The sequence below is a fragment of the Phoenix dactylifera genome, chromosome 4 (genome assembly GCF_051530095.1).
Source record: "Phoenix dactylifera cultivar Ajwa chromosome 4, Ajwa_hap1_PhDact_Kaust_v1.1, whole genome shotgun sequence".
NCBI classification, from domain to species: Eukaryota; Viridiplantae; Streptophyta; class Magnoliopsida; order Arecales; family Arecaceae; genus Phoenix; species Phoenix dactylifera.
This window is the reverse complement of record NC_143193.1, coordinates 257,485-268,705: the sequence shown is the minus strand read 5'-3', so window position 1 is coordinate 268,705 and position 11,221 is coordinate 257,485. Positions and strand designations below refer to the sequence as shown.

The following is an 11,221-nucleotide window of genomic DNA, read 5'->3' as shown; positions in this document are numbered from 1 at the left end:
CTATTTATTTATAATCTTAAAGTCATTTACAACCCATCCATAGGACTCAATTTCATTTTCGGGTCCATAGCCCAATTTAATTTCTGGTTCAGGCCCATGGCCCAATTCAATTTCTGGTTCTGGTCTAATCTACTTCCTGGTTCAGATTTGGTTAAATTCCTGGTTCAGGTCTGGTTCACCTTCTGGTTCGGGTTTGACCCAATTGCTCTCTGGTTCAGGTCAGGGCCCATTTGCATTCAGGCCCAAAGTTTAATTGGTTTCTGGATCAGGCCCGTGGCCTGATTCAATTACTGGGCCCATTTGTATTCAGGCCCAGAAACACAATTAGTTAATTTATAATTAATCCTTATCAGTTCTAATTAATTTAAAAGGGAGCCTAGCCTCAAACTATATTCAATTTAATCTCTATATTAAAATTTGAGCTCTTCAGGCCCAGTTAGTTTTGTTATTAAGAACACCGAGCTCGGATCAGAGACCAACCCGACCTCAGGCCTTTAAAGCCCGGTTCATATGAAGCCCACCGCCAGAATCAGGCCCAATTCGGCCCACAGCTATTTTTATTTATTTTCTTTTTTTTTCTTTTCTTTTTCTTTCTTCTTTTTCTTTTCTTTCTTCTTCTCCCTTCCCGAACCTTCCTTTCCTCCTCTTTCTTCTTCCCTTCCCGAGCTCCTCTTCCTCTTCTCTTCTTCTCCCATGACACTGGGAGACGAGCTCGGGAGGCGCTCGGGAGGAGGCCGGCCCGAAGCCGGAGGTGCTGCGACCAACCGGCGGCACCTGCGGCGGCCGTGGTTCCACCTGCAGCCTCCATGGCCCGACTAGGAGCTCTCCTCCTCCACCTCCGGTGGAGGAGATGGGGCACGGCCACCCGTCAAGGAGCGGTAGAACCGGCCGAAGCCGATGGTGCACGCGTAGCGCACGGCCGACACCCGCGGTCGGCCCGATGGCCTCCACGGTGGCCCGAGCCGGTGGCGTCCACGGCCAGCAGGGAGATCCCCTTTGGCTCTTCTTCTCCGATCCTCTCCGGCCAAGATCAGACCGGTTCCACCCATGGGAACCCAATCTGTCCGAGCCCAAAGACCCTTCCGTGCATCAACGGTAAGTATACATTTAGGGTTTTAATGGGAGGGGAAACTACAATCGGGTGAAAGAGGAAGATCCTCGGTCAATGTCGGATCACAGCCGATCCTTGGTTAGATCTTTCTCCTCCCTCCTCTTCATCTTCTCCCTACCCTTTTTCCTCTGTTAACCATCCCCTAGCTAAGCTAATAGCATGTAAACCATGAATGGAGGAATGGGTTAAGGGTTTACCTAGCTCCGAAGAGCTGTGAGGCGTTCCGGCGAGCTACTGTGCATGCTCCGGCGGCTCAGTTGCAGTGACGAGCTGAGGGTATCTACTCCTCCGTCGCTCCCAATCCAGCTCCTTGTAGCAGGAGAAAGAGGGAGTGAGAGGCAGTGAGATGTGAGGGATGAAGCATCCCTGAGAAAAATCCCTGGATTCTTATAGCCCTCGGTGGGAAGAGAGGAAGCGTGGTGGCGGTGATCGTGGCTGTCAGGCGGTTGTAACCGCCTCAGCTGATGATCACCGCCTCTGGAACTCCAGATGGGCCGGCCATGTTGAGCTTGGCCCATTAGCCCACTGTTTGTAGGCTGGTTCTCACAGATGGGTCATGCGTTATTAATTGCATGGTGTGGAGGACGAAGACAAGGAGTATATTCTCAACCTTCAGAGCGAAAAGCTGGCGGTTGCCTATGGCATCATGAGATTATGTGCTGGGTCACCCATCCGAATTACCAAGAACCCCCGGATATGCAGTGACTGCCATGGCATTCCAAATTCATCAAGAAAAAATAATCTTCCATTGAAGATTCGGGATGCTTGCCTGCAAACATTCAGAAGATTTAAGCAATGGATGCAATGACATTAAGGCATCAATTCCACAAAAAGAGACCACTCCTGGTTTGGTTGAGTGCAGCACCATGTCCATGGCTCGCCATGTCTTTCTACGGTTTTTATCCAGATGCCACCTAGGGGGACCGCCCAGTTCTGGTCTGGTTGGGTGCACCACCATAGTTCATGCATTATTTACATCATTAAAGTGTTTCCTGAGATCTAAGATGGATCATATATTTGATTATACCATTAAGGAAGTTGAAGGCAAACATTCATCCACCACCAGCTTTGGCCAGAACTGATAAAATGACAACGGAGACTCGACCGAAACCAGTCATCAGCTGAGTTTAGGGGTCAGTTTTGGTTTGGTTCATCAGAACTGATCGCTGAATCCTCAAACATTGATCACAGCATTACGATCCTCCTCCCACACTATTCTGTCGATTTCAGATAGCCCCTAGTTTCAATGAGATATAAATTTCTATAAAATTAACCTTAAGATGCCATACCTTTCGGATATTCAATTTAACGGCAGCTATGGAACTCAACCTCCTTGCATGATGCTTGGAACCAAAGAGATTGTGCATAACGCTTGCATGACACTTTCACAAAGAGTTAGGCAAAGCTCTTTCCTATTCTTCCAATTTTTACATCGATCCAACATCTAAAACTCCAACTTAAAGACATCCAAATGCACTTCCCTTAAAATTCTACTCAAAAACATCCAACGTGCATTTAATACTTTAGAAACTGTTGCAAACTCAGTATATTAACCTGGTAATCCAAAGGAGGCCAGCAAATTCTGTCCTCTTATCTACAAATACGCAATCAGATGTCATTTTGGTTGATGTATTTTTCCAAAAACTCATCCAAGGTTGTTTTCCAACCAGAAACTTCCTCTGAAAATAAGCTGTTTAAGGGCCTTGGAGGACAGGACTCAAAACAGGAGTCCTAGTTCCAGTCTCCTCCCTCAGGACTGAAAGACAAATCCTCTGAAAGAGATCATCCATAGCATTGTTAGCAAGACTAATCAACCTTTTCAATTATCATGAGATATCTTTTGAATACTGAAGTTCATTAATAAGACAATAATTTAATCAAGCCTCTCATCTGAATCCAATAAATAGCAACCACTGAGATTCTAGTCAACTGACTCCAAAGATTTACTCCATCAAGGAGAGCCTTCTCTCCTTCCCCCCTTGTACATTATGTTCTCGAGGGCTGAGCAAGAATAACATTTCGCCCAAGAAATTTGGCAGTAGGTTACAGATTCCACTCCGTAGATCGACTCATCAATGCTGTCTAGCACTGTAACAACTCCATCACTGCTGTTCCACATCATCTTTAAAATAAACTATTTGTCACTCAATGTTCATGCTAAAAATTATATCTTTACAGCACTGATCTAAGTAAAGGCATCTCCTTGTTAAACATACATTGCGAATCCATTTCTATTCTGGATTTACATGGCACCATGCCACTTTACCGACTAATATGCCTGCTGAAAAATGAGTTTAATAATTCCCATGGAGCAACTTTTTCTTCTTTTTATTTCCTCAATATCTCAACAGATGCCCTAAAAGATGATCCAGGTTTAGATTCAAAATAAGAAGCCAACCTCAATTATTAGCAAAGGTGCAGGCTCTGGAATTAAGTGAACCAAAAATTTGTCATGTTTTAGTGAGATATTCACGCCCATGAACAAATTTACCTCAAGATTGAACAGAGGATGGAGCTAATCAAAACAGCAGATAACAAATACCAAGTTGGTGCAATTCCAAATGGAATCTGTTTCTTATTTGCTGAAGCCTTAAGGGATGGAAAATAATGAAACAAATGATGCCTCTTTCAACTGCCGAGATTGTGAGAGCAACTGAAGTCTGAAGTACAGATTCAACCGTATTTGCAGTCTAAGCCCATTGTCAGCAAACAAAGTTTAATCCCCTTGTAGTTTGTATCACGAAATGGGCAATCCCACAACAACCAACTAGAAATCCAAGGAAACTCTGAATTTAGAGGATGCTCACGATCTAAGGTTTCACATCCAGTCAACTAAATCTAATTCTTAATCAACTACTTTTAATCTCAACAAAACCAAGGAAATATATCACCCCTCCCCTCCACACCCCAACAAATACACACGCATACAGGTGTCTTGAACCTACCATATTCAGAGCCAGATTTTTATGGAGGCACCGCTTCCTTCGGATAATCATTATCTATGAATCATGAATCTCAATACAGGATAAGTATACATCATGATACAAATTAGGCAATATGATAAATATCTAAAAAATAGGACACCGTTACAAGATGATAAACAGATTTTTTTTTTTTTTACATATATGAAAGCTATCTATAAAACATAATGAGCTGTCGGGATAATACAGTCCAGACTATGTACAATCCATGAATTCCACCATCTAGTCATGATTCAAATCAATAGACTACATGTGATACTCTATACACAGCATCAACACCACTGACTCTGAAAAGATTGACATCCAGATTGTGCGTATAAGAGAAAGAGAGAGAGCTCGCTCGTCCCTAGAGGTAAGGCTTTAGATCCTGTGGGATAGGGCATCCTGGTTTCTCCAACAGAACAGAATGCTCCACTATTATACCCTATCCTGATGGTCATTACGTAGGTACTTTCCATCTCTCCCTTCTTTTTTTCTTTCCTTTCTTCCTTCTTTCCTTCCTTTATTTCTTTCTTTCACTTCTTCCTTCCTCTCTTCCTTCTTTCCTTCCTTCCTCTTTCTTTTTCTTCTCCCTTCCTCTCCTTCTTTCCTTCCCTTTTCTTCTCCCTTCCTCCTTTTCTTTCTTTCATTTTCTTCTTTTTCCTTCCTTTCTTTCTTCCTTTTTCTTCTTCTTTTCCCGCATGAATGAGTTCCAGGGTCTTGCCCCTTTCTCAGTACCCGTTTTCTCATAGAAACAGGATGGCCAAGAACACCACACATCAAGCTGGGATTTAAAACTCTCTTTTTTTAATCAAGAAATATAACATTTAAAATAAATATTTGTTATGCATCTAGCTATATATGACAAGCATTACTATCTAATACATACAGATATGTTCGTAACATACAATTTGGAGTACGTGTATCCTAAACCATCAAGTTACATGCATCACCAGCCAACAAGCATCTAGAATGTGATGCGACTTGGCCAAGTGGGACAGGAACCAAGACCATTTAGTTCCACTCAATACTTGCTGAACGCTCTCATAAAGCCCCTCGGCATCTTTTTTTTTTCCTTTTGCTATTGCCTTTGAATGCAAAGAGAAGAATCGAGGAAAAAAGAAATAAAGAAGGGAAGAAGAGGACAAGAGCTCAGACCTGGACTCCACCAAGCCTAAATCCCCTATAATCTCCTCTCCCACCTTTTCTCTTGCCACTAAAACTTGCTTCTTCTTTTTTTCTCCAAAAAAAAGAGTGTACCATGCCAAAAACCTTACCTAATCCTAAACAAAAGAAACTAAAGAACATTAAAGAGCCTTAAAACAAAAAAAAAAAGCAAAAAGTAAAAAGGGTCTTGATACAATATTGGGATGCCACATTGTATCATATGCCAGTATCTAGGTGTTTTGATATTGTACTAGCTTAGTCCCCAACCAATACGTGCATTGAGACCATATTGTCAAACCTCGAACCAACCTTACAAGTTGTCAATTACAAGCTTTATGTTAATTACAGGCTATAGAATCTACTTTACTACAAACACAACATGATTGAGCTCCAGAAATAGATGAGCACATATAAAGCATCACATCATCAAAAGCCACCCTACATATTATAAAAAGCCTAACCAAGGGATGCATCATCTTCTGGAAGCCATGTTAGTACCAATGCTTTGAAGAACAACTTGAGTTTATAAACCATCTCTTAGTCGACATAATTCCACCATCTAATCCAAATAGTTGACACTAACATATCTTCTCTTGTTTGCAGAGTCGAGTCTTTCAAGAAGAGGGAACCATGAGATGTTCTCCCTCAGAAAAATAGTTCAGCACCCCACTCCTAAGTGACTAACCACTTTCATGAAGCATTTATACCAAACTTCTTACTACGATCATCTCTCTTTCAACTAAGTGACAATATATAAGTCACAATCCGGCCCTTTTGAGTAATCAAGACAACCCCAACATTGACTTTCAAACCATTCTAAAGTTCTAGCAGTATTCTTCGAAGTATAATTTGAAGGCAAAGAACGACCTCTATGCAACCCATTGCAGCCTTATATACTAACACCTTTCAATAGGACATTTTCCTAGCACCTCACTTTTTGCTAAGTGGCAAACAAAATGCATGTATACAATCTCTAATCTTAGTCCTAACCACCACATGAAAAGCACTAGACTATGGAAGAAGGAAAAAACAACCATGTCAAGTCAATTTCCATTTGTTACCTAACTGGAGAAATCCTTAGACATCGATAGTTCGTAAGAACTTATATCAAACAAAAAGGACAACAGCAAGCAAGTGCAACAAAGGCAATAGATAAGATGCAAAAACACAGCACAAAAAGCAGTGGGGAAAAAGATAATTAATCATGTCACAATCATGAATTACATTCAACTTGTGCAATTACATAGTGTTCCACAATCCTCTTTTTGATTTGCTTTAAATAAATGCTTTCGCATGGAAGAAACTATTCATATTGGTTAAGTTTCTCTTCAACTCGTCTAATAAGCATCTGGCAACTTGTGCAATTACATAGTGTTCCACAATCCTCTTTTTGATTTGCTTTAAATAAATGCTTTCGCATGGAAGAAACTATTCATATTGGTTAAGTTTCTCTTCAACTCGTCTAATAAGCATCCACAACATATCTTTTCATTCAACCTAGTATTAGTCAACAAGTTGTATTATCTAAATATTGCCTCATAAAATCGTTTGACCCATTAGTACTTACTAAATACTTACAACCCTTCTTTCTTCAATTCCAAATTTCTCCTCTATCGTGATAAGTTTGTAAGAAGAGCTAAACTTAAGAAACACATTTTTTTAACCCCCCTCCCCCCAACATATCGTCAAACTCATGAGGGATAGTCCTATTCATTCACCAGCACGAGCACCAAAAGAACTGATGTCTAGTTCCAGGCCTATGCATGATGCTACCTAGTTGTCGCCACAACAATCCTAGAAAGCATGAATATGATCAAGTTCAAGAGGCTTTGGCTTATTTTAAATTCCAGACGAAGTATGCTTCTCCAAAAGATGTAAATCCATCCACAAGGTCAAAGTTTTTGACAAGCATAATCGATCTTTTTACAATCTTAAAATCTTTTTTCACCTTGCAACTTCAAAGAAAAATTTAGTGAACCATTAATAACTTTTAAATGATGGTGATCAAAATCTTATTATGCAATGCTATCAAATATTAGGATATACAAAAAGCCCACTTCAGTATGCAAATTAACTCAAAAGGACCAACAACAAACACAGAACATGGAATTCCGCCAAACTCTCAAATATGAACAAGTTTATAAAGTCCAAGAAAGATTAACATTTGGAAAAAAAGAACCAAATAACAGTACCAGCAATATAAACAAAATTGAACAACACGGCAAAATCAAACAACAAAAGCGACCATATTACACATTATCAAATCCCAAGCATCCAACACTAACACTACAATGAGCTACAGCAATCAATCATCAGCGGCAAGGGGGGAAAAGCTAAGCAATGTGAGCAAATCTCAGAGCAGAGTACCCAAACAAACAATTAATGATATTCCCAGGTAATTAAAGACAGTTCAACTCCACAATCCAAGATTTAAATGTAAAAGCTAAACAAACTACAAATTACACCACAAGCAAGTAAGATCGCGATATCAGATCATCACCCAGTAGTGAAGCAACCAAGCTGGCCTATGGCCCATCCCTAATCTAAAGCAAGTAAGAAACCCTTCTATCCTCTATTTTATCCCATCTGCAGCAGATGATTAATTGAAGGTGAGGAATCGCTGATGATCAGCAAAAAGATGATGAGATGATGAGAACAGTCAATAGATAGATGAACCTCTCTTTCTTCCTTTTGCATGTGTCTTTCTCAAACCCTGAGTATCTGGAGCTTGCTGGAGAAGGCGATCGCAACCCAGTCGGGCTGGGTGGAGGACCACTGCAGCTGCTCGATCTCGGCCCCGGCGGTGTAGGCGAGTATGGGGTCGAGGTCGCCCTCGGCAGCGGCCTGCGCTTGCTGGCCGCCTCCCGAGGCGCTACCCATGGAGGAGAGGTCCCAGATGAGGGCCTGAGAGTCGTCGCCGGCGGTGCAGATGTGGCAGGAGCTGTGGGGCGCCCAGGCGATGGCGTTGACGCTGGCCTGGTGGCGGTGGAGCTCGACGACGGGGAGGGTGGGGAAGCGGATGTCGAGGACGACGACCTTGGCGGAGTCCATGATGATGGTGGCCATGTAGCGGGGGTCCTGCTTGTTCCAGCCAAGGCGGACGAGGGGGGTGTTGGGGGGGTCGGCCGACTCGTAGATGATGGTGGAGTGCTCCTTGTCGCGAAGGTCGAAGACGCGGACGGAGCCGTCGGCGGAGACGGAGGCGAAGACGCCGACGCCGCCCCAGGCGATGTCGTAGACCTCCTTGTCGTGGGCGATGAGCTGGGTGTCGACGGCCTCGCGCTCGATGTCCCAGATGGTGCAGGTGGTGTCGATGGACGAGGTGCCCACGCGGCGCGGCTCCGCCTCGTTCCAGTCGAAGGAGGTCAGGGGATCGCAGAACTCGGAGTTCCGGTTGCCGTTGAGGAGGGATCGGAGCTCAACGCGCGACGACGAGGAGGACTTGGAGGAGGAGTTGTTCTTCTTGCTGTTGTCGTCACCGCCGCCTTCGTCATCCGACGATATGCGCCAGATGCGGAGGAAGTCGGCAGAGGTGGCGAGGAGATCGGGGCGGAGGCAGTCGCGGTCGGGGACGAACATGGTCTTGGTGGGGGGGTAGGGGTGCTCGAAGGAGAGGGCCGGGTCGGAGCGGATCTCGCCGGTGGAGTCGTCCAGCTGGACGATCTCCACGCGGTTCGGGAACTGCTCCAGGAGGCTCGCGATGGCCAGCCGGTACTTCTTGTCCCGCCGCACGCTCCAGTTCATCGCGTAGATGTGCCATGGCGCCTCGTACGTGTAGATCTCCGACCGCTTCTGCTGCTCCTCCGAACCCTCCGGCGTCCTTTCTCCGCCGCCGCCGCCGCCGGCCATTTCCACCCCTATTTTTTTTTTCCGCCCTTCTGCGTCCACCCTCCTCTTCTCGCTCAAGATTGCTGCACGGAGAGACGGAATTGATTAGGATTCAGATGGTCGGAGAGGCGACGATCGGCTAATCGGAAGAAAGCCCTTCCACGCCGCTGCCCCACGAAGCATCGGTCCAAGCAAGACCAACCTATCTATCTCTCCTGGAGCGGGGTTGGGTCCCCTATTCTATTCGGCTTTCTCGAGCCTTCTACCATACGTGGATTTCGGGATGGACCGCGCCACGAGCAATCCCCCTCGTTCGCACTCCCGTTCACGCGCGGGTCGGATTGGAATCGGCCCGGCCCGAATTGAGCGACGGTCCAAAAACAGCCCCTTGAGGAGCAGATTAAACCGCAGAGAAATAAATATTGTTCTTTAGCTACATTTAGGGATCACGTGCCTCGGACTCCTCGGTTACCAATGCTTCCCTTCCCAATATCGCACAACAAGCAAGAAACGCTTTTACCAAAAAAAGAAATAGAATGAAAGACGAGATACACGCTTCTGCAATTCACGTGCTTTGATTGAATCTCTCCCAAATGGACATGGGACAATTCTCCTCCTGGGCCAGACCTGATGGATCTTGCCCTCTCTTCTCTTTTTTATTTTCGGAGGCAACCTTGTTGAACGATTTGATACGCGCAAACAATTCATGCACAAAATATTTCATGATAGCACTATCCTAAGGCTGCAAATAGGCCGAGTTGGCCTATGACACGACTCATTTAGACCCAATCCGACCGGATTTAAAGGACTCATAAGGCCGGATCTAGGTTGGATCTGAGTTTACTAAATTCTGATCCGAGCCGTTTGATTTTTGAATAATTTGCAATTTCTTACCCTATGACCCGACTCGAACTCGATACACCATTAGGGCCTGCAGAAGTACTTAAGGGTCTCTAATTTTCTATTCCTCTAATCTTTTCTTGTGTTAGAGGACAGGAGGAATGGAAGAGACTATTTTTGTGTACTATCGAATGGCATGAATTTTGTATTAAGGCTTATGTTGGTTACATTAAATAGGAACACTATTCGCTTAAGAAGGAAGTTCAAACTAATGAAGGCAAAATAGAGTATAACTTTGCCATCTAGAAGGCGATGGGTTCATGATGAGTCCTTTGCAGCTGTTGAAGTTTGTCATATGTCATTATCAAAATTATATTCATCATCTTGGCCCATGTATGCTTTTTTGTAGTATGTTTATAAGAAAAATAGTAATAGATGCATTCTAACAAATTCAAAGAATATTACTACAGAGTAAAAAGGATTAGCATAGATGCAATCCTTTTCTACTCTAAAAAAAAAGTATTGCATACTTGAATAGAAAATTTTTCATAGGTAACAAAGTCGAGCCTATCATTATCAGATTAGTTTGTAATGGCATCAATGCTCGATGCTTAGGCACTTTTACTTGTATGGTCCTGCATAATCTGTGTTCTATGGTTTTATAGGCTTTCTATAGTTTTCAGGCCCACTTAAGACAACCTGAGGAAGCTGGCAGAACATTTCTAGAAGCAGGCATCTGGCGATGGCGCTGCCACCGAGGAGGAGGATGTGCCTGGCCTTGTGGCAGGAGCTGCCAAGGATAACCAAGCTGTACCTGCCAGTGATGACCAAGATGCAGCTGTCAATGTTAACCAAGCTGCAACTGGAGATTAAACTTTCAGGAAACCTGCCATAGCCCCTCTTTACCTCATGTTCTCACTCTCTCATTTTGGTGACAAGCTAGAAGAACTGATCCTGTCATTCTTGTTTTGCGACACTAGACCGACCATCCGCCCTAGGAAAGCTGATGTTTTGCTTCTGTTTTTCATAGAAAGGCATGTCACAGTTCCAAGTTTTCTCCTTCGCAGGCATGAGGTCCACCTGACAGAGTTGATGGACGGTCCAAAGTGCTCAATTTACTGTCTTATTATGTAACGGATTACGTTCTTGTCAAGCGTGCTGCCTGCCATGACCATTGAGATAATCTGTTGCCAACAAAATGCGCAGTGTTGAACATCTGAACTCTTTCCAAGAATCCTGCAAACTTGTAATATATTAACTACTTCAGGCAATACAATTTGAGTAGTGTATTTTGAATTGAGTAGTGGTTCAAAGC

At 43.8% G+C, this 11,221-nt stretch overlaps 1 pseudogene across 1 annotated transcript; it reads right to left on the bottom strand.

Annotated features, from left to right (window-relative positions):
* Positions 1-7,602: 7,602 nt before the first annotated feature.
* LOC103712802 (WD repeat-containing protein LWD1 pseudogene) lies at positions 7,603-9,592 on the bottom strand (annotated as a pseudogene). The gene has a single exon (XR_016400123.1). The product of XR_016400123.1 is annotated as a WD repeat-containing protein LWD1 pseudogene (transcript).
* Between the last annotated feature and the right edge of the window lie 1,629 nt (positions 9,593-11,221).